A 20,205-nucleotide genomic window follows, 5' to 3' on the forward strand; every position below is an offset into this window, starting at 1 on the left:
ATTCTGTTTTATTACTTTAATCCGGTTGTAAAAATGCATGACCGAAGGGTCATCAGATAAGCAAAAACAGGGCCAAAATCTGATAAAATAGTATGGCAAGCGAAATGCACATTAAGTCTTTAAACCACGGTTTAACAGTTAACTATATAGTTAAGAGACTTTGAACCCGGGTTCAAAGTGCCGTTTGCACATAAATTCCTTAAACCCGGGTTCAAGACTTTGAACTGCAGTTCAAAGTCTCTTAACTCTATAGTTAAGAGAGGACCAATTAAATCGCGGCATTTACCTTCTATATATAGCTAATTGTGGTTTAAGCTCCGCTGATTGGTTGTCTCTGAATTATGTAGACAAGAGATTTGTATCTATTTTTAGACACACTTTGAACTGCGGTTCAAACTCTTGAACTCGGGTTTAAGGATTTAATGTGCAAACGGCACTTTGAACTCGGGTTCAAAGTCTCTTAACTATATAGTTCACTGTTAAATAATTAATGTGCATTCCGCGCGTCTTAACCCCAGATTAAGACTTTGAACCGCAGTTTAAGACTTTGAAAAATAGTTTAAGACTTGTAGGTGTTTGGTTGTCTCTGCACATTAATTATTTAACCAATTAACGCCCGTCGTTTCGTCATGTTATTTTGTTTTGTTCCTGGCGCATTTCTATCAAGATGGCGGCGGATGAAGTTAGTGAATTATTACGTACGTTTGAAACAGCTCTCAAAAAGTTAAAGACTTTGTGTGTTTATGCATCCTGCCCATGCATGAAGTAACAATATTCTGTCATTGGAAATCGTAAAACAATAAAATAATGAAAGGTGTGTTTTTGTGAATATACCTAGTTTCTTTCGATACAGCTGTTAAGGTGGTTGAGTTTCTGTGCGTGTGTGCTTTTGTGCATAAGTGCGTGCGTTACATCGTACGAGCTTGTAATTTTATACTTCAGAACGCATTTTGATAAATATTATATTCAACATGTAGAGACGACATCGCGTGTGTTAGACTCGGACCCCTAGCTTAAATAACTACTTCAAGAGTCAAACTAGAAAATAATACACCTTGTCCTGACTGTAGCTTAATCATTCGTCATGCAATTTTTTAATGCATGTAACTTGCCTAAAATGCTCACACAGATGGTATAATGTGGAGCATAGTCAAGCTGGTTTGGACTATCAATATATCATGCCTGTATTTATTGATTCATAAATATGCAAAATGGTTGTCCTAAGTTAACTTTCTCACACTTTTGTATGCTGATTTACACATACTTAATAAATATATGACACAAACTATGCAATCGTCCATTGGCCAACGGAATGTTAGGTTATGTTTTGATCAGAAACTGACCGCAGTCAAATAAAAATAGCCGAATAATAGATAATTTAGTGACCAATTCCCACAAAAGTTGGCGGTCAGAAAGTATGACACAATACATGATGCTATCTTCATATTTGGTGAATTGTTCTCCTTCTTTGCAAATAAAATTGTCAAGTTAAAATTAAGATCAAGATCATGATTAATTTCCATTTCAGCTATTATCAAAAATATAATTGACCGCACATAATAGCCACCATATACATAATTGTCAATTTGTTATAAAACTGAATAATGGGAAACACAATTTATCTATCGTAGCCCGAGTATACAATTACAGCGATGCACTTTAAATAGCAAAAAAAAAAGAAGAGAAATTACATTTTTACAAGATTGAAATAAACTTCAGTCGTTCGGCGAACACGAAAGTAAAGTTTCAATTACAGGGAGCCTTATACTTTTTCATAGAAAAACAGTCTTTATCCTTTTTACGGACGCTTTCCGCGTATAATAGGTCGCTATATATTTTGATGACATTGCTATAATGTTTTTCATGATGGTGTCCTCAAGTACACTTCATTAAATCGTTTATACCACAATAAGCTGTTGGGTTTTATCACAAGAAAACGTGATAAATTGCATGGTTGGAATGCAGGGAAACTATCGTGATTGCTTTTTGAAGGAAAATTTGGGTTATTTACGTGGTATTATTTAAACCTGTATGACATAAATCATTCTCATATTATTTTTTAACTTATAATTTACGCACGTTCGGTGGCGTCTGTGGACTGTGGAATACTTCCATTTTGCATCAAAAGCTTTATTAAATGAGATAGTATAATATTTAAAATTCTAAAATTACCGCGATTGCGTATAACAATACGTGTTCACCACGTGGTCGGCATAAATTGAGCACACTTGTAAAAATATTCGTATTCAGTTTAGTCTTGTCATTCAATCTCTTGATTAGATCTAGATGTTTTTAAAATCAAGCCAATTATACTTCTGAAAAATGCAATTGTTTTCAAAATCGGGAAATATAATATTTAGAAATGATTTATTTATCAAAAATGTACAGAAACCTTCACTCGCAACATGCTTGTAAATGTTAATGCTTGTATAAAGAGTGGCAAGAATTTACTTGAAACTATTGGTCGATTATTTTGCTGGAAAATCACAATCGATTATATAACTTACAACATAAAGCATTGCTTAAAAAATAGTAGCTGCTGCTTTAACGAAACATTGAATTTTAGTCGAAATAGTTGATGATGTTGCATTTTCGAAAATTGGTTGACTCAATTCCATGGAGGTTGTCCTAAAAACAGTTTATTATTCTTTTAATTTCAAGGAACAATATATATATACGTACGTATATATATAGTGATTCTAACATGCTCATTTTATCAATTAAATGCATTTTATCATAAGTATACACAATCATAATATTTAAAATTATGTTTCGTTATATTGTTTGCAAACTAGTCCACCTTATCTTAATTTGATATTTTTGTTTTGATGATAACGTGTCCGTTAATGGTTACTATAATCTATTAATAACCGGCTTAAACATGACATTATTTTCTTACTTAGCTCTCTAGGAATTGAATTACGTTTCGTTTTATTGGGTTTTACTTTCTGCAATTTTCGATGAAATGAAATGTTAGCTGAAACAGGTTAGACACGAAACCAATTAACATACTGAAACTGTACTTTTTACATCCTTCCACGTATTGTAGAGGAAAACAACAGCAACAACATGTGATAGTATTACATGTATGACGAATAAAAGTGCAATTTTCAGAAAAGGTATGTAACCGACTTAGGCCTTACATACACGTTTATTTGGTTTATAGCATACAGACCCGAAAATTGCAACGAAGCAAAAAGAAGTTTATAAAAATATATTGTGTAATTATATATTTAATGTTTCTTTTCACGTTGTGTCTTTTAACGTATTTTTCAGGCAATTAATAATGAATTCATGTGTATAAACGTAGAAAAGACGAAAGTTTGGCTGCGACCACTTTTGAAAATGTGTTTTGTGTATGTATGCTTTTCTTATTCCAAAATTGTGCCCTTTTGACTGTGTCCCGCTGTAGAATTCACAGTCCCCAAACTTGTTGGTGATTAACTCCTTTTTAACAGGGTGGCGTAAAAAATTGGACAGCTTAATTACCTTCGTGCGTATGTGTTTGTAAAGAAAGAATTGAAATCGGATCAACTTTTGTGAAAGAATAACCCATGTGTAATTTTAAGTGTTGAGCATAAACATCGAGGATGTTTTTGTTGGAGGAAAGTCTTAACCTTGACTAGAGGATAAATCTTAGCCTAAACATGCGTCGCTGACACAAGAGTGTATGTGACATACCTAGTTTAATTTTACGATTTTTGCCTCATCGGAATGAACTGCCTAACAAAAGATACACTCCGTGGTAACATGAAATTTTACCAGTACAACTAGATGAAGTTTCATTCGGTCGTCAAACTAGTTAAACGAAACTGTCTCAGTTTTCCTTCCACGAAGTCCTATTTGTGGTAACAATGCAGTTTTGCTGTGTCATTATTTAACCGTAATGTCCACTTCTTGAAATCGTCAGTATCGGATGAATAAATTGTAACTGTTCGCGGAATGAAACTGGATCGCTCTTTATTTGCTGAAAAGTCTGGGTCATCGCAACACAAAAATGTATATACATATATTTACAATGAAATGTAAACTACATGTTTACCGGGGAGGGTGGAGAGGAGAAGTACCAATGGATGAACTAAATGTTCAAATAGGGATTGGTTACCCAATTGCTGATCTAAACGTTATCAACAGGTCTTCGTACCAGACAATGAAACGTGTCAAAACGTCAAATGTTTGAAAGTCCATTTCATTTTCGTGTCCTCTTCAGATATCATATACCCGTTGACGGATTGTAATGAAATGTTTATACTTGTTATTGAAAATCGGGGCCTTTATATTTGTGTCCGCTTCATATCTCCTTTACCTGGAATATATTCATGAAAATATTATAGTATGGTAAGATCGATGAGATGATGTTCAAAAGTCATGAATCAGTGAATTCGGGTCAATGTCAAGGTCATAATTGAATGTTAAAAGTATGAGCTTTAAGTCCACTTTATGTCTCATTTGAAATATCCTCCAAAAGCTTGCTTGCTTGCCTCTAATATTTTGGTGTACACGTCGTGAGTTATACACGCTGGTCAAGTTCACCATTTGAAGGTCAAAATAATCGCGGCGGGGGTTAAAGCTGTCTTATTGAGGGCCTTGTTAAGCTGTCTTATATATATATTCTCATTATATGTTTGAGTACTGTACGTCTGCCTTTCTGTTTGACAATCAACACTTAATGACATTTTAAAATAACAACTGTCATGTTGATGACCAATCCAATGACTGTGGACGTGTTTTCAACTTTCAAATGACAGTGCAAATTTACTTCTCTTCAAACTTCCACTCCACGAGCAGAATTTCTGTTACTAATTTATGTCGCAAAATAAAACTTACTACTGTGTTAAGGTACAGCTCGCTCCAAATGTATCGTTTAAAATAGGTTAACGTGACTCTCATCATGTTTCGTTCTACGAAAACCGACTTAAATAACAAAGCAAATTTGCTTTCTCATCGTTATACATATTTTCCTAAAAACTGGTAAAGGCCACTCTTCTCATTTTTCGTTCTACGAAACCCGACTTTAAATAGCAAAGGAATTTTGCTTTCTCATCGCTATAAATAATTTACTCAAAATTGTGCGTGTCGTGAAAGCCAATTTAACTGCATTTGCGGCGATGTAATTAGATCTTATCGTTGCGTAGGCAAGTTTTCGTCCGCACTTAAAAAACTGCTTACTCCGCACTGAAATTGCAACTTGATCAGATCTGTAGCGCGATGATACTTTCCGCCTTCAGGAGGCCGACAGATTTTTTATTTTTACTGCTTTATTATGAAATGGAGTGTCCATAATCGAGACCATAGAGCGGCGTAAACAGTCAGGACTTTATGAACGCCGAACCCCTGTAAGAATTTTAATACAATTGCAGATTCATGTCCCTTTGCAATAAAAAAGGTGTTTACCATAACCATATGAGATAGTTTTTCACGCAATAACAATAAACAAGTCATTTGATGGATAATAATGGATGCGCTGAGTGGGTGAGAAGATCCTAAGATCTATAATCATCATGGCATACCATAAGCAAATACATATTAACGGTGTCTTGCACAAATGTTCGCATTTCAAAATCTTTGGTTGAAGCGTTCAAAATTAGATGTGATAATTTAAATCGTCTATCTTTTGTGTAATTGCATGTTAACAAACATAACTGTAGTCATACATATTATTTGTTTTGGTTGTCATATTTTCTCATGTTTAAATTGTATTATTGTATGATTCCCTGTCTTGGCCATATTTTTTTGTATACATGTTCTTGGCCAAAGGCAGAATGCCGGATTGCCAACAAACTATGAGACTTTGAAACAATAATAAACATGTTTGTTTATTTATATATCTTTGCCTGAAATGAATGACAGCTGGGGTTGACAATTTGTGATGTTGCTTGTAAAAAAAAACATGTTAAATAATATGTATTGCTGGTTGTGAACTTGATACCTGTTATATAAATATCTGTTCAGGGAATCATTACGAAAGCTCATAATGGCTACATGGATGCGATTCGTATCTTTTCCTGAGCCACATTTACAAAGCCAAACACTATTTTTTTCAAAAGGTTATAGGTAAAATTCTCACATGGGATAATGAACAAAAATATAAAATCTTTTTCCAATTTCACCAATGGTATAATAGTTGCATTATTGATAAATGACATTATTTAGTGTTTGTATTTCTACCGAATCATACATTAAAAAAGCTATTGCCAAGCAATGATGTCCTCTACCGGCTCCACCATTGTCAGATCATTATTTTTTGTAGTATTTGTTGCCATAGCAACCCACATTCTTGACGTATGAACCAATATGAAAATGAAACAAAATAAGTTCAAAATAAACCAAATCTATTAATTATAAAATCTCTATCTATTGATATTGCATTTATGTTAATATTTTCATAACTAAGTAAAGTTTATTGACATACTTCATGTCTTGCAAACTGGAGTTTGAGAAATCATAATGATACTGTATATTCACTATGACACAAGTGGTAAAAATAAATGGCTAATTATGACACTGACAAGGAAATGCGAGATACTGCCTTAAAAGCACCTATTATTATTTTAAAGAGCGGGGAAGATTGTCAACCATTGTAGACTATTATAAAAGAAATACCCAGTTTCTCACCATTTATTGATTATTACCCCCTCATTGTTACAAATAAATAAAACGTAACGTCAATGTTGGTCAACATCACTCTCCTCAAAGAACTACCTACTAACTGCTTATGATATTCATATAATTATAAATATCACTTTTTTTATGAAAAAAAAACATTTTAAGTACGTTGGAAAATGTGTAGGTCGCAAAATTTACTGCGCTCCATTTAGTGACAGCATATGATGGGAGTCTCCAATCTCCAGGGCACCAACTGTCTGTAGACTCTCTTGACAAGAATTTTAGATACGCACCTATTGCACATGACTGCTGAAAGCGGAAGAGATATTTAAATATTTATTGGCTTTTAAACACACTCAATGATTGAAAAGGTCTTCCAAAACATAATAGCTGTATTTTAAAACATGGTTTTCCACGTCGTTGAATGCATTCATTGCGGCAGTTGCAAACGAATATGATTACCAATTGCAACCTAGGACTTCCTTTACAACCCTGCAAACTGCGCAATTCAAAAACTTGAAACACTACACCAAAGTTGTTTATACGAACAGTTCATTGTTCAGTGTGCTCGATCTGGCTTAAATCTTTTTAAATATTGTCATTGGCCTAGTACAATTTAAAGTGCACATGCTTATGGTAAAGTTAATCAAAGTGTAGATAACTGCGTTTAATTGTTTAAACATTTTAACCATATGTTCTATGCATGTATGCCCATAGATTAATATAATGACACTCGACGAAATCCTTGATATTACGATGTGTGTGCATGTTTAGAGGCTAATAAGAAAATGATAATAATAAAAAAATAAATCGGTTGCATATCAGGGGAAATAACCAGTTTATACAGCGATTAATTGAAGTCTACATTGATGTACTCATGATCACAAAAGGTCGTTATATTTTAAAGGGAGATGTTCACATTTTTCACATCGCGAACTTTTATTACCGAATATAATGAAAATATGAACTATTTTCAAGTAATGTAATATAACCTAAATGGAGATTTATTTTTCCAGATTCCCGAAGTGTCAAATAGTAAGTGAACTAGCGCTAACCGAAAATATAAACATGTATGTATGTTTTTATTCTTAATAAATATATACGTCAATTGATGTTGTTAACTAACACAAACGGTACATGGATTGCATGGAATTTTTTTGGTAGCGCTATTTCACTCAATGTTATATATATATATATATAGATATATATATATATATATATATATATATATATATATATATCTATATATATATATATATATATATAATATATATATATATATATATATATATATATATATATATATATATATATATACGAGGGGTGTTCCAGAATTTCGTGGATTTTCTCCATACCTCATTAGTTTGTTGGCAAAAGTCAATTAAATGTACATATTATACTAACTAATTATCACGGACTTTATATTTAAGCTTAAAATACATGAATTCCAAAAAGCGCGATTGAAACGTAATGCCATAGAGACCTCAGTAAGTATGTGTGTTAAGCGCATTTAAATTTGGTTTAAATGTAGTTGATAAATATAATTTACGGCAAATTTCACGTGACATCGACGTCACATATCAACGTTACACGTAGGTTGAATATTCAATTTATATAATATATAACGTATGTTTGAGGCGTCAGCCTTTTGACCCAGAAGTACTCGTTAACTGCGATATCATTTTTATAAATTTCGATTGTTTTTTATCGAATAAATTTTAATTGCAGTACATAGTATACATGATATGCATTGATCAACTGACATAAATTAGTTCAAAAAGCAGAGCAAGATATTTGCCGACTTATGCAAACACGGGTAAAATGCGACAAGCGGCATTCGCGCAGTGTGGTCAGAAGCTACCCTTTTCTCTATTAAGTCTGGCGAGGTTGCGTAGTTTAATTTGTAAAAAATAAATAGACATAAACATTAACATACGTCTTACAAGAAGAGATATTCAAGTGTGTACTGAATATGGTGATATGAGTTTAGTCTACACCTGTAGCAATATGAAAATGAAACTAACTAAATCCAAAATTAACCGAATCTATCCACAAATAGCAAAGTTATACAAAAATATTCGATAATACTACCCTTAAAGTCAATAAAGACAGGTGTGAAAACGATAACGATGATGGCAATTATTTTACACAATTCGGCTTTAAAAGACGTCTGCTCGATTGATGTCACGTGATATAGATCTCGGTTCCGCCGCTTGAATTTCCGATACTTTCGAATGGTCTGAATGGATGTTTCCAATCTTTGTATATTGATAGCTCTTTGCGAGAATGGATCCACATCACCGTTGCACATTTTTATTAAGTTCACAGTAATCTGTTCTTTAAATAAAGATAGCCTAATTAAAGACGGCGCTTATAAAGTGTGAATGTGGATATTTAGAAATAAGATCCATTTTCGCATGACACTGCAAGTAGTCACATATTAATTCTAGCTTGCATTAGTTGCAATAATTTTATAAAGTGCGCGTGCCATTGAACGTTGAGTTAGGCGATAGGTGCGAATCAAATTACACATACTTTAAGTTTAATTGCTTATACCGAACACGATTTGTAACAAAATACAAATTTGATTTATGTTTAGTTGCTTATACCGAACGCGAAAGTAAAAAAGATACTGTTTTTTTAGCTAATACATCTCTACAGGTAAAACAAATCACAATTTTTAAAAAGTACCATCTTAATAATCAATCAATTTCTAATAACACCTGACTGTGTGACGTTCATTTCAAATTATCGCAGTGCGTGACGAATATTTTCTTTATTTAGTGAATAGACACAGAGACGGTATACATACAATAATAATGCAATATATACGTTAAACCACCACTAGATGTGCCATAATAACTCGTATACACTTTATAAGCAATATATACAATAAACGTTTTAAGTTAATTAAATAAATGTTTTACGACGCATATAAGATAACGTGATGAACGCTTTGTTTATTTTTTTAATTAAACTAAATGCAATTATATGTCTATTTAGAACCATAATTTTTACAATTTACGCCGAATATCTTAATATTTATTGTATAATATATTATGGACTAAGGGTTTGCTAAAGAAAATTTATTCAAATCGGCTTTAGCTAAGATGGATCAACATCGGAAACTTGTCTAATACATGTGTACATACCTCTTGAGTGCAGCTTCGACGTCGTACTTTCCATTACGAAATCCACACTTTTGACACACAAACTTAAGGTACGATGGAGACCATGATTTTAGGTCTGTGTCCGACATGTCATAGCACTGACGATGCGACCATTTTTTTACAGTTATGACACTGAATAGATCCATCTGAACACTGTTCTGAACACACATTTAAAGGATATTGAACCATGTTTAGAAACAATATGAACCGTTAAATCTATAAACAGTATTTGCGTGTGTCCAAGAGTATGATATAGCTGAGATCACTCAAATACTGTCAAATTCTTGCTTTAACTTATATTCTTATGGGCCCGTTTCATCAAACATCGTACGACAAATTTAGAATACGATACGAATTTCAAAGAAACATTATTTTAACAGACCGAAGCATATTTTTGCTTATTTCTAGTAAAATCATTTATTTCATCATTTTCTTACCAATGGCTTATATCTTGCGGAGCTATTTATCAACAGCTTGTATATTTTTAGTTTTTAAATTTAAGTTATAAATTAAGATTGTCGTACGATCTTTGATGAAACGGTCCCTATAAAAATACAAGTTAAAGCAATAGTGAAAGAGAATGTGGGAAAATGTAGCTAGAAATGGTTTTGAACATGCATAATTGTGTCGTGTTCTGAGAAAACTGGGCATAATGCTTGTGCGTAAAGTGACACTTTCCGCCTTATCTGGATTTTCGCTAAGAAGAGACATCATTTAAACGAAACATTCCATAAAAGCGGAAATTGTCGTCCCTGATTAGCCTGTGCGGATTGAAACGGCTAATCTGGGATAACAATTTACGCACCAGCATTATGTCCAGTTTTCTCAGAACGCGAGACAATTATGTTTATGATTCATTTTATAGTTTGTTTATTTCGTTAACTACAAATTTGTATTACATTATGTCTACCTTGAGGTTGTTGTACATAGTATAATTATGTTACAATTATAGTATTTTCTGTAAACGAACAATTCCTTTTGTATCGAATACTATGCATTAATATTGTTTTCTACCAAATGTTTTTTTATAGGGATCACTTGTCCGTCGTCTGTCTCGTTAAAAAGTATTAATAGCATCAGTTTGAAACTTTATACATTGGTAGACCTCATTGAGTGGGAGTGCGTCGATAAAGAACTCTTAGCATCCCGCTTTGTTAAATTATTTATAATTAATGCATAACCATTATTCTTGTATTAGTTAAGTTAAATTGTCATAATAAAATGTTGTCATGTCATTTTTCCATTTTTCTTTTTTGTGTAACGTTTTGTAAATAAAGCTTTTATTTGTTGTTATTATTATTATTAATACGGATGTTTTAGTCCGGTCTGTTTTCCAAATCGTTCTAAAACATCATTATTTTAGTAGTACAATGGTATAGTGGTATAGGAGAGGTTGAACATATGATTTTGATTAATTATGGATTTATATTATTAAACTAGTGTTTTTTTCTTATTCTCTGTACAAAGATTGATTATATGAAGATTTGCTACAGTGCATATTTATCAATGTATGTGGTTCCGTAAATAAATCGGAACTATCCACTTCCGGGTTAAGAAATTGAGATAATTTAGCGATTACATCCATAAATTTGGTAATAAAACGACAACATGATTTAACAACATACCTAATATCACCTTTTCTTCCCATGCAATGCAGTGTCAACGGCTTAAACTCGTTGATAATTGAGAAATGTTATTCGACGAGATTGTTTTTTACCCATCATCGTCCCATGTCATTTTCAAGGTCAACCGGTGTTTTGTGAACACTCGAACCGCATAAAACCCATTGAAATTAGGTTATATTACACTTCATTTTGGTTAATCGTCCCCTTTACTTGATAGGACATTCGCATGGTGTGTCAAAACTTTCATTTTAGTATTTTTACTGTATATATTCAACAGTTAGATAATAAATGTACATTCCGCGCTTGTTAACCCCAGTTTAAGACTTTGAACCGCAGTTTACACTCTTGAACTCGGGTTTAAAGAATTAATGGGCAAACGGCACTTTGAACTCGGGTTCAAAATTTCTTAACTATATAATTAACTGTTAAATAATTAATGTGCATTCCGCGCCTCTTAACCGCAGTTTTAGAATTTGAACCGCAGTTTAAAGTCTCTTAACCTTATAGTTAAGAGAGGACCAATGAAATCGCGGCATTTACCTTCTATATATAGCTAATTGTGGTTTAAGCTCCGCTAATTGGTTGTCTCAGATAACAGATTTGTATCTATTTTTAGACACACTTTGAACTGCGGTTCAAACTCTTGAACTCGGGTTAAAGGATTTAATGTGCAAACGGCACTTTGAACCCGGGTTCAAAGTCTCTTAACTATATAGTTATCTGTTAAACCGGGGTTTAAGGACTTAATGTGCATTTCGCTTGCCATAAAATAGCGCTGTTTAACTGACTTCACGAAAATCCGTATGTCCGAAAATTTAGAATCATGAAAACATAAATATTTTGGCTTAAAAAGGAAATGTAAGAAAATTTAGAATGTAAGAGAAAATACGGTGGTTTTATGGTGTTTAAATCGATTAGAAATAGCAAAACCTAAAGACATTATCTCAAGTGTGATTTTCAAAAGATTTTATATGAATGTACACACACGGTAAAACTAGTCTATTAAAATGCAATACCTTCATTGGTTCTCATGTTTTTAATATTTATTAAACATAGGTATTTGTGAACATTTGTTGTTATATAATATTGAAATGTACACGCATACTGAAAATAAAATCATTAGCATAACGGCTAAGTTGGTTTTTACTAAGATTGCAATAGTGTTTATTTTATTATTATGAATCTTATGAGGATAATTTTGAAAGTATGACACAGAGTATCTGAAGAAGATATATACATAATCACATATGTTGTTGTTGTTGTGGTTATTGTTTCAATATTTGTATGAGTATCATACATTCAATGACGAATAGCTATTAATTTGTCATACAAACACCATAATTATTATTGGATTTCGGAGATTAAACAAATCGATTCCCTAGTTACTGATATAACTGAAACATTTTTTGAGCGACAATTTGAAACTAAATCTAGTATTATTTAAATTTGATTATTTTAATTGCAGACTTTTTTATTAACCCCAATTAATGTGTACGCAACGTTTCTTTTATTTAAATCGCTGAGTACGAAGCATCAAGCTATTTTTTAATTAATTGACAGTGATCTTTAATGTATGTCATAATATAAATTGAAATCAATCTTAATTAAAGCTTGAGTGGTTGGTTTGTAATAAGTTTTGTAAATGTTGCTGTAGGATATGTATGCACAATAAATACTAACGCTCTGGCATATTGTGATGGTGATATGATTATATATTGCACAATGAATATGTGATGATGTTCTTGTGATAATATTGAGGCTATAATTAGTTTTTGAATTAAGCTAGCTAATTTCAAATAAGATACAAACACATCCCAATCCTAAAATTATCAGTAAGTTATAGTATTGTTTGCCTCTAGGCGCATAATTAATTGAAGGCCTAGTTTATCTGTTAATCCTCGCCCCATGTGGTGTCCCAGTGGGTACACTGATATTAATACACGATGTATTGGTCCACAATTAAATCTCTTATAAAAACATGTCTCTCAGGTGACTGAAAAATGGCTGTGTAGATACAACAAATACTACTACAACGGAGACTAAGATAACACATGTTACAATTAATTTGTCTTCCTTGCGTTCTTCTTATACGACAAACATTTCTAAAACAAAAAGCAAAAAGCCGCTACTGCTAGTGCTTCGGCTACTCTTACTGCTACTGCTACTGCTACTGCTGCCGCTGCCACTGCCACTGCCGCTGCCACTGCCGCTGCCGCTGCCACTGCCGCTGCCAGTGCTGCTGCTGCTGCTGCTACTGATAGTGCTACTGCTACTGCCACTGCTACTGCCACTGCTACTGCCACTGCCACTACCGCTGCCACTGCCGCTGCTGCTGCTGCTACTGATAGTGCTACTGCTACTGCTGCTGCTGCTGATGCTTCTGCTGCTGTTGCTACTGCTACTGTTACTGCCACTGATACGGCTACTGATACGGCTACTGCTACTGCTACTTCTACTGCTACTTCTACTGCTAGTGCTACTGCTAGTGCTACTGCTAGTGCTACTGCTACTTCTACTGCTACTGCTGCTGCTGCTACTGCTGCTGCTGCTGCTACTGCTACTAATGATAATAATTCTCCTTCTACTTCTCTTTCTACTATTGCTAGCGATGCGTCATAATTTATTTTTAAATGTATCATTTTGTTAAAACAGAAAAGAACTGTTATATATATTTTCTTAAAGGTGTAAAGAATCTAAACTTTTCTGCGATTAAAGTTTTATTTAACTGGATTAGTATAGGCCACATAACAGACGCTATTGTACTGATTTGTACTAAACAACATTTTGTCATAATCAACAGTTTTAACATGCCGCAGTTTCCTTGGAAGTTAACCTTTGATTGGAGTTATGTATAAAACATTAACAAGGTATTTGTTGACAGTTTGTCCTGTCACAATTATATATTAGTTGAACCAAACGTGTGATAAAGATCCCTTTTGGGTGGCGATAAATACTATTTATATTGTTCAACAGTGAGAGACTGAGAAAACATATGTTACAATTAATTTGTCTACTTTGCCTGCTTCTTCTTTATATATTTTTCTTGCTAATCGTTTAAGTTTAGTTTTAGTTAAGTAGGTATATCAATTTACATTTTTTGATAGATATTTATTTGGATAGTAATAGTATGTTTTATTTGACTTGACATCATTGAACCGGTTTATTCATTGATAAGATCGGGATCTCCACAGGTGTTTAATCTAGATTGTTAGGTGGGGAGAAGGGTCCGAATGATAATGTTGTCGTCGGCTTACGAATCACATTTCACAAGTTTTAGACAAATATGCATACGTTATGAACCTAATTTAAGTATTACATAGATAATAACTTATCTTTATTTTGATGAACTACGTTTAAGGTATAAAACTATAATTATCTATGTGTTGTGTGCCGCATACATACCATCTTGCTTTTTTAAATTTGATCACAACGGTCCGAAGTCATAAACATTCATTATGCATGGTTGCTAAAGCACAGTGTATACTAACTAACCTATGTTTATTGTTGTTTGCTAGGGTTATTATAATATTTTTTATTTTTTTATTTGGGGGGGGGGAGGGCTTTTATAGAAGATTTCAACTAGTCCTTCAATTAACGAAAAAAAATATTGGTATAGGAAATATAAAAGAGTAATAGACAGCTTCATTCATGCTGTTCTATTATGGTGTTTTAACGCATATAATTATGTATGGTTGATGAAGCACATTGTATGCTACCGATGTTTATTGATGTTTGATGATGATGTTAAGTTGGTGTTGCTGTTGTTTGTTAATGATGATGATGAGGAGGAGGAGGAAGAAGAAGAAGAAGATGATGATGATGATGATGATGGTGGTGGTGGTAGTAGTGACGACGACGACGATGATGATGATTTTGATTATGATAATGAGATTTGAATTAAATTAATGCGCAAAGATTTGTCTTTTTAGCGGCAAAGTGCAGATATCTGCGCTCGGCCGCTGTAAGGGTTATGTAATATTTGCAATCTACATAGGAGTCAATAGCAGATACCAAGCACCATATGCTTATGAGAAACAAAAGCAAAATATTGGCAATCGCTGAAATCTCGAATATGACTTAATCATTTATTAAATGAAAACCGGTAACTATTTTAAACGGTTATTATATTGCAACAACTTAGCGTTGTTTATCCAAAAGACCATTGTTATAATTACAGGGACGTCAATAGGCCAAACTATTCAGGAAATATGATTTGAGTCGTCAAGGATAGATTTTGAGATCAATGTACGTCCGATGAGATTTAAAGGGAGTTGGGGGCGTAGGGACAGATTCGTTCGAGTACGCGATCATTTGAGAACAAATAATGTTGAAGCTTTATCGGAATTCCGGAAATTTGCGATCGGTACCGATTTTTCCTGGTTCTTTTTTATTGATTCTGATAAGTTAGCGGCCGGCTCGGACATGAATATTAACTGACGAAAACCTCTTCGCTACTTTCCGAAAATCTTCGACATGTTGCAAATATCCGTAAAATTCCGCATTGTACTCACCATAAATTGCAACTAGAAAGACTACAATAAATCAATTAGCTACGGCTCGGGCGGGGATTTACCTTTTATCCCTGTAAGGGACCTAATGCCCCAGACTACCGGCTATTTTTTCCGGAATTCGAACTTGATACACTTGATATCCCTGAATTAAATATTTATATCCGCAATTTTGATCTCTAGAGTGCTGACTGTTAGTATTGTATTTGACTGGAATGACTGTCGATTATGTGTTTTTAAGATTAAAACAAGCTTACGAAGAACTTTGTGTTTGCTTTTTTGTACGCTTTCTTTTTAAAAATGTATTGTCCGCCACGGACGCAACAATTGACCAAATGTACCAGATTGTGGTCTCTTTAAAGTGCTATGTTTTTACTGCCGTGATATCTTTAACAAACTACACATTATTGATCGTGGACGTTTTATACTCTTATTGAATTTGTTTGCCCAAAATATGCTCTTCTATTAGTAGATGTTTAGGTGACGATGTTCTAATTATAGATCTTACACGGCCGAGAAACACTAGATAGGTCTTTGCAAAGAGAGCTGTTGGATATCGTGAATGCGTTCAATGTGGCCTGTTTATTTCAGAAGCTATGTGCAATGTTTTATGGGGATTCTATCAAATTGCCAATTGCAAAATTTGATTTAATTCATTCGGACCTACAAGCGGGAAACTTCTTCATTAAAATTCAATGGGCTTTTAAGAAGTTCGTTTGAAAGGCCAAATTTGACGTTAAACAGCAACGCCGAAAAAATTGCTACTCAGTCTTATTTATCACTTTTTTTTGTAAAATTTACCAGTAGACGTTCTTCAGTGAAATTAAGCAAACACACAGTGCCGACAATATGGAAGGGTTATTTAGGTAAAAATTACATCCTTCTTTGTGACTGTGTCATGATTCTTGATGGTACTTTCAATTAGTATGTAGACACCTTTTCATGCTTGATGACACTTACATCTTGCCTGATGCCCAATGTCTATTTTACATTCTGCTTAATGGTATCATGCATGTGTACAGATGCAACATTCTTGTTCGTTAATTGCATGCTGCATATGTGTATGTTGGTTTGTGCAGAGAGACTTGTGCAATAGGCGCAGTGCATAATGGAATCAACTATTAATGCGTTTAATAAATTACACGCGATGGTAAGATGTGAGTTTCACCCAAGCACAAAGCAACATACTATCATGCATGATACAATGATGTCAATGACAGTTCATTCCGAAATGCTACGGAGGACTACGGAAATTTTACGGCTATAACGGAAATTTTTATGTTATAGGAGAAGTGCGCACCTTTGTAAGATATTTGCTACTGAACCGAAATTAACCGGCCGTGTTTGTAGACTTAACTTTTTTTTTTGGTTAATGACTAACCATAATTTTTGTACAGTAATTTACCTTCAATAACCAAAGAAAGTCTATGGATATATTTCAATATATGCTACTAATGCATGTATGCAGAGCTCCAGATAAGACGCTTAAAGTCGTAAAAAATTGAATTAATTTAGTAAAAAAGTAGACTTAAATTCTGTGCGTACGGTTACACATTGGAAAAATAAAATAAGAATTCAAAATGTGTGATCATGCGTAAAACTCAATATCAATGCATATAATGTAAACATTTATCAATGAGTTCCCACTCGTCTAGGCCCTCATTACAATTATGAAATCAACAGCACTTTAACGTTATTATGAATAACAGACCATCTTTACAACAGTCGAAAAGCCGAACGTTTTCCATTATCTGGTCCTTTATCGCAAAAGTCTGCTGTAACCCGGCAATTGTCATGAGCTCTTCTTAGACTATAACCTAAATGCGGATATGCAAAAAATTATATTACCTGAAAAAAAAGAATTAATAATAGACTTTACGGCTAGATTATTATAGAGTGTAAACAAGGATTTTGCTGAAAAAGTTATCTGGAAACTTGCATGATGTTGAGAGGAAATCGATTACATAATTTCAAATTTACTAGAGTACTTTTTATTGCACCACATAAAATGCTATAAAACTATAATATTGAAGTGCACATATAAACTTTATTATAGATGGGTAGGTATTTCGTGTCAATCTCTTTCACATATGAAAGAGCTGTTGGTCATGCTGCTTTAAGTACATATAGATGCATGACACAATTTAGATTAAGCAAAATAAAAACTAGGTATTTGCCAAGAGTCAAATATATACGAGCAGTAAGAGCGTAATCGTGCACAGCGAGACTTACTCATGTGTAGAATTGAAACTCTTATTGCTTTCTTTCGAAATAATTTCATGTGTCCGATCTAATATGCAATATGCCCGGTGTTTTTTTTGCGGATTAATGTTCCGTTTTAGATCCATAATTAACGAATGCCTCAATATTTTAAAAATTAACACCGGAATAATGTTCACCGACATTTTTTCATACAGATTGGATATAAATATTATAGAGCTTAACAAAAAAATACATTAAGCCTGTTCTCCCGGCACACGTGCTGGACACACAGGTGGTTAGCGTGTGGCTATGATAATAATTAGTGAAAACATCTTTTTGAATGAATTAATCATATTTAAAACGAAAAATCAAATTTCTATAAAAAAAAAATCACTATCGTTTTTATATAACAAGGTATCCAACTCGAAATCATCCGAAAACGGGGTGCATCGTTTTGAGCAGCCATTACTAAATTAATTTTGCAGCGATTTTCATGACCCGGTCTTATTCAACGCAGAAATGAATTTCCTTTTAGGAAATGTATATATATTGTTATATTTCTACACATGCTGGGTCAAATTTTAAGAAATAAAGCTATACATAATTCGCTTGACCCAGTTGTGATCGATCAGACCGTATTATGAATGAAATCTCCAGTTGTAAAGAAAGACACAACTCCGCATTGGAGCAATGAAATCACTCTTGTGTTTAAAATGTCAGTTGGTTGAAATGTATGTAAACAAAGGTTTGAAAATGCGCTGGACAGTTAGTTTTGATGCATAATGCTACGGCAAGCACGGTAAGAATTTTTTTTTCATACTTTTATTGAATTATGGTATCGAGGTTCGTGAACTTTGCAGGGAAAATGCCATTTTCCCCGTGAAGATTCAGTCATGAATACTGTCTGATCGATCACAGCTGGGTCACGCGAGTTGTGTATCGTGTTATTTTTAAAAGTTGACCCAGTATTTTGTAAAAATATTGCAAGACATATACAGTTCCAGAAAGGAAATTTATTTCTGCGTTGAATAAGACCAAGATCGTGAAAATCGCTGCAAAATTGATGAAGTAAGTAATGGCTGTTTAAAACGATGCATCCCGTTTTCGGATGATTTCGAGTTGGATACCTTGTTGAATATATTTAACTTATTTTTTTAAGAAAAGTTGATTTTCGTTATAATATGATTACTTATCATTCCAAAATATGTTTTCACTAATTAGTATTATAGCCACACGCTAACCACCGTAGCTGGACACTTTTAAAAAACACTATACAAATTCAAGTACTTATGCACTTAATTGATTGTAAACAATGACGGTTGAAATCCGTGCGTGGGAATTTTTCTTGTAACCAAGAGCGACGTCAACGTTCATGACAAACCTGTTTTATGAATTATTTATATTGATTTTTCCAACTTGATAGAAAATTATGTTTTATGATATCTTTTAATAATACATGAAGTAGAGAAGTAGTTGTTTTCTCAACGAGGAGTACAACAGTTGTACAGTACTAGACACGAGTACTTGTAACTTTCAGGTTTCTCTTTATACCACAGACATTATATAGTCATAAAATGAACAATGTGATGTTTATATAAAATTGTAATTATAGCATGGTAAACAGACTAGAGAAATCTGAAAGTTTCACGCACAGGTCTGCGGCAATGGGGGGTTGGGCTACTTTATAAATATGAGGTCGATATGCATTGCACATCGGTAGATTACGTCTACTGGTAATTATTTGGACTAGGGAAGGGCCACAATTCCAACACATCAGCCCCGTTATGTTCTGAATAAAATACATGTATAATTTCTTGAGTGCCAATTGCATCTTACAAATATCAAAAACATTCACGGCAGTCAATTCATTGTGGTAAACCTACTGGTCTTCATGGCAATAATGAACGGATTTAGTTTAATGGAGATTATATAACGAAGGGAACTAATTCAGCTTATTCAGTTTACTAGTCAAAATGATTCGGATGTTTTCGTTTTTTTTCCGAAAAGTAATTTATTCAACATACGGAAAATAACGCGCGGCCGCCACTGTTGTCATAATTTAGTAACTTGCTTCTGCTTACTGACTGTTGTAAC

At 33.4% G+C, this 20,205-nt stretch overlaps 1 long non-coding RNA gene across 2 annotated transcripts; it reads right to left on the reverse strand.

The window, feature by feature from the left end:
- Positions 1-6,774: 6,774 nt before the first annotated feature.
- LOC127863495 (uncharacterized) lies at positions 6,775-11,555 on the reverse strand. 2 transcript variants are annotated; one of them, XR_008041074.1, is made up of 3 exons: positions 11,402-11,555; positions 9,759-9,934; positions 6,775-6,912 (listed from the first exon to the last, which is right to left on the reverse strand). It is a non-coding gene; the product is annotated as an uncharacterized LOC127863495 (long non-coding RNA). The 2 variants fall into 2 exon arrangements; XR_008041073.1 differs by having other exon boundaries at positions 6,775-6,915.
- Positions 11,556-20,205: the final 8,650 nt, after the last annotated feature.

The sequence above is a fragment of the Dreissena polymorpha genome, unplaced genomic scaffold (genome assembly GCF_020536995.1).
Source record: "Dreissena polymorpha isolate Duluth1 unplaced genomic scaffold, UMN_Dpol_1.0 chrUn010, whole genome shotgun sequence".
NCBI classification, from domain to species: domain Eukaryota; kingdom Metazoa; phylum Mollusca; class Bivalvia; order Myida; family Dreissenidae; genus Dreissena; species Dreissena polymorpha.